Source organism: Panthera uncia, chromosome D2 (genome assembly GCF_023721935.1).
Source record: "Panthera uncia isolate 11264 chromosome D2, Puncia_PCG_1.0, whole genome shotgun sequence".
Classification (NCBI taxonomy): domain Eukaryota; kingdom Metazoa; phylum Chordata; class Mammalia; order Carnivora; family Felidae; genus Panthera; species Panthera uncia.
The window spans coordinates 60,689,037-60,692,994 of NC_064818.1; the positions used below are offsets into that span (position 1 = coordinate 60,689,037).

Sequence of the window (3,958 nt, forward strand, 5' to 3'; positions counted from 1 at the left end):
TGATGAGGAGTGACATTGAGCATCTTTTCATGTGCCTGTTGGCCATCTGGATGTCTTCTTTAGAGAAGTGTCTATTCATGTTTTCCATGCATTTCTTCACTGGATTATTTGTTTTTCGGGTGTGGAGTTTGGTGAGTTCTTTATAGATTTTGGATACTAGCCCTTTGTCTGATATGTCATTTGCGAATATCTTTTCCCATTCTGTTGGTTGCCTTTTAGTTTTGTTGATTGTTTCCTTTGCTGTGCAGAAGCTTTTTATCTTGATGAGGTCCCAATAGTCCATTTTTGCTTTGGATTCCCTTGCCTTTGGAGATGTGTTAAGTAAGAAATTGCTGTGGCTGAGGTCAATGAGGTTAGACTAGCAGAATGGATTCTCTGGAGCCAAACATTAATATTTTTATAGTTTTATATTTTAATAAAATTATTTAATATTTTAATATTTTTTTAAAAATTGAAATCATATAGAATGTGTACTCTTACCATAATGGAATCACACTAGAAATCAATAATAGAAAGATCTCCAAAAAACATGAAAATAAAAGATCATACTCCCAAATAATCCATGGATCAAATAAGATGTCTCAAGAGAAATAAAAAGAATAATGAACTTAATGAAAATAAAACCACAACATATCAAGATTTGTGGAATACAGCTAGAGTAATGCAGAGAGGGCAGTTTATAGCACCAAATGCACATATTAGAGAAGTAGAAAAGCCTCAAGTCAGTAATTTAACCTTCTACTTTAAGAACCTAGGAAAAGAAGAGCAAAATAAACCCAATGCAAGCAGAAAGAAGGGAATAATAAAGAAAATAGCAGAAGTGAAAACAGAAGAAGATAGAAGAAAATCAGTGAAACCAAGAGCTGTTTCTTTGAAAAGGGCAATAAAATTGACAAACTTCTAGGAAGACTGACACAGTAAAAAGAAAGAAGTTAGCAATATCAGAAAGGGAGAATATCACTACTGATTCTGCAAACATCAAAGGATAATAAAAAAATACTACTAACAATTCTATGCACACAAATTTGACCACTCAAAACGGAGCAAATTTTTGAGAGACACCAACCACCACAACTTATGAAATAGATTGTTTGAAAAACTCTGTAACTATTAAGGAAATTGAATTCATAACTTCAAAAACTCCCCCAAATAAATTTCCAGGCCCAGATGGTTTTACTGGAAAATTTTATCAGGTTTAAAGAATTGAAACCAATTCTACATACTCTTTTCCAAATAATAGAAGAGGAGGGAACACTTCCTAATTCATTTTATGAAGTTAATATTACCCTGATGCCAAAACCATACAGTCCAAAAACAAACAAACAAACAAAAGAACAACAAACAAACCCACAGTCCAATATCACTCATAAATATAGACACAACAATCGGTAACAAAATATTAGCAAATAAAATCCAGCAACATATAAAATGAATTTTATACCATGAAAAAATGGGGTTTATTGCTGGGATGCAAAATTGGTTTAATGTAAGAACATCAATCCACATTAATAGGCTAAAGGAGAAAAATCAACTGATCGTATCAATTGATGCAGAAAAAGCATTTCAAATTTAACACCTATTTATGATAAAAACTCAGGATAATAAGAATAGAGGGAAAATTTATGGATAAAGAGTACTATAAAAAACCAGTAGAGAACATCATACTTAATGGTGAAATACTGAATCTTTTCCTCCAAGATTAGCAACAAGGGAAGGATGTCCACTCTTATCATTTTTATTCAGTACAGTTGAATTCAACTGGAAGTTCAAACCGGTGCAGTAAGGCAAGAAAAAAAAATGGCACACGGACTGGAAAGGAAGAAACAAAACTGTTGCTGATTGCAAAAGACACAATTGTTTACATAGAAAATGCCAAGGAATTTACAAAAATAATCCTAGAGTAAATGAGTTCACCAAGGTCACAGGATACAAGGTAAACATAAAAAAATCAACTGTATTTCTATGTGCTAGTAATTAATTCATGGATACCAAAATTTAAAATATAATACCATTTTTATTCACTCAAAAAATGAAATACTTATGTGAAAATCTAACAAAACATATATGGGAATTATGTGCTAAAAACTATAAAATACTGACAAAAAAATCAAAGACAATACAAATAATCAAAAGACCTACTGTGTTCATGGATTGGAAGACTCAACATAGTAAAAAGTTCTCCCCAAACTGATGTATGGGTTCAATATAATTTCTATCAAAATTGCAGCAAGATTTTTTAAATAGGGATAAGAGTATTCTAAAATTTATACCAAAAGGCAAAGCCTTCTTATCAAAAGTATTAAAATAGCTAAAACAATTTTGAAAAGAGGAATAAAGTAGAAGAAATCAATCTACCTGATTTCAAGACTTAATATATAACAACAATAATGAAATCTGTATGGTTTTGGCAGAGGAATAGGCACATTTGATGGATCACTGGCACAGAACAGAGAACTCAGACATAGACTAATAGACCCAACTTATTATTTTTTTTTAAGTTTATTTATTTTGAGAGACAGAGAGAGTGAGCAGCAGAGGGGAAGAGAGAGAGGAGAAAGAGAATCCCAAGCAGGCTCTGCATTGTCAGCACAGAGCCTGATGTGGGGCTCAAACCCATGAACCCATGAGATCATGACCTGAGCTGAAATCAAGAGTCAGATGCTCAACTGACTGAGCCACCCAGGTACCCCCCAACTTATTTTTGATGAAGGCACAAAAGCAATTCAATGGAGGAAAGATAGTTTTTCAACAAATGGTGTTGGAACAACTGGACATCTATAGCCATAAAAGTGAACTTGTTTCATACTTTATACAAAAAATGAAATAAAAATGGATCATGGGGTAAGTGCAAAATGTAAACTAAAACACTTATAAAAAAAGATCTTCGAGATTCAGGGCTAGGCAAAAAGTGTTAATGACACCAAAAACACGATTCATTAAAAAAATTGATAAACTGGACTTCATCACAATTTAAAAATTCTGCTCTGTGGGCGATCCTGTTAAGAGGATGCAAAGACATGCTACAGACTGAGAAAAGATATTTTGAAACCATATAGTCAACAAGAACCAGTATCTAGAATACAGAAAGAACTCCTAAAACTCAGCAGAGAAACAAACCAACCCAATGAGAAAATGGATCTAAGACTTGAAGAGATATTTCACCTAACTGGACACACGGTTGGCAAATGTTCAGTTTCCAGTCATTCATACTCATAGTCTTTGGGACCCGGGTTGTTGGGTTTTGTGCACTGATTGAAAGAGTGATGGTGTCGCTAGGATGAAACTCCTGAGACTTTTGATGAAATTGAGTCACAAAACCATAATCATTGAACTAAAAAAATGGAACATAGGTCCATGGGACAATCACAGGTGTAAATATCAGCATGAACATGCATCTTAAAACTGTCAAAATGACCTTGAAGAACAGGTACAGCTGAAAACAATGAGTATTCAAAGAAAAAATATTCAATATTTTATTCTGCCAGATGGCTTTCCTCTGGATACACTACTCATGGATGTTGAGCCAAGGGTGAAATCTAAGGGGAGATGTTGCCAGAAGAAGCTGAGGCCAAGGAAGAGGAAGAGGAAGAGGAAGTGGTCCAGGTAGAGGAAGAGGGGGCCTTAGGCAATAATGTCTCTCAGGATTACTATTTCAAAGTGATATGTGAATCGGGGCATTTTTGTATAGGTTTTGTTTGTTTATGTCAGTTTTTAATAAACATAAATGTAGGAAAAATAGAAAAAAAAAGATGTTCAATGTCCTTAGCCATCAGGGAAGTGCAAATTAAAGCCACAATGATATTTTATTATGTATCTGCCAAATTGACTAAAATAAAAAATATTGATAACACTAAATACTGGAGGGGATTCAGAGAAATTGGATCATTCACACATTGCTGGTGGGAATGTAAAACAGTACAGCCACTTAAACACAGTGTAGCAATTTGTTAAATAACGA

General features: G+C 33.7%; 1 pseudogene; it reads left to right on the forward strand.

Moving 5' to 3' along the window:
- Positions 1-3,127: 3,127 nt before the first annotated feature.
- Positions 3,128-3,689, forward strand: LOC125932948 (small nuclear ribonucleoprotein Sm D1-like; annotated as a pseudogene).
- The last annotated feature ends 269 nt before the right edge of the window (positions 3,690-3,958 follow it).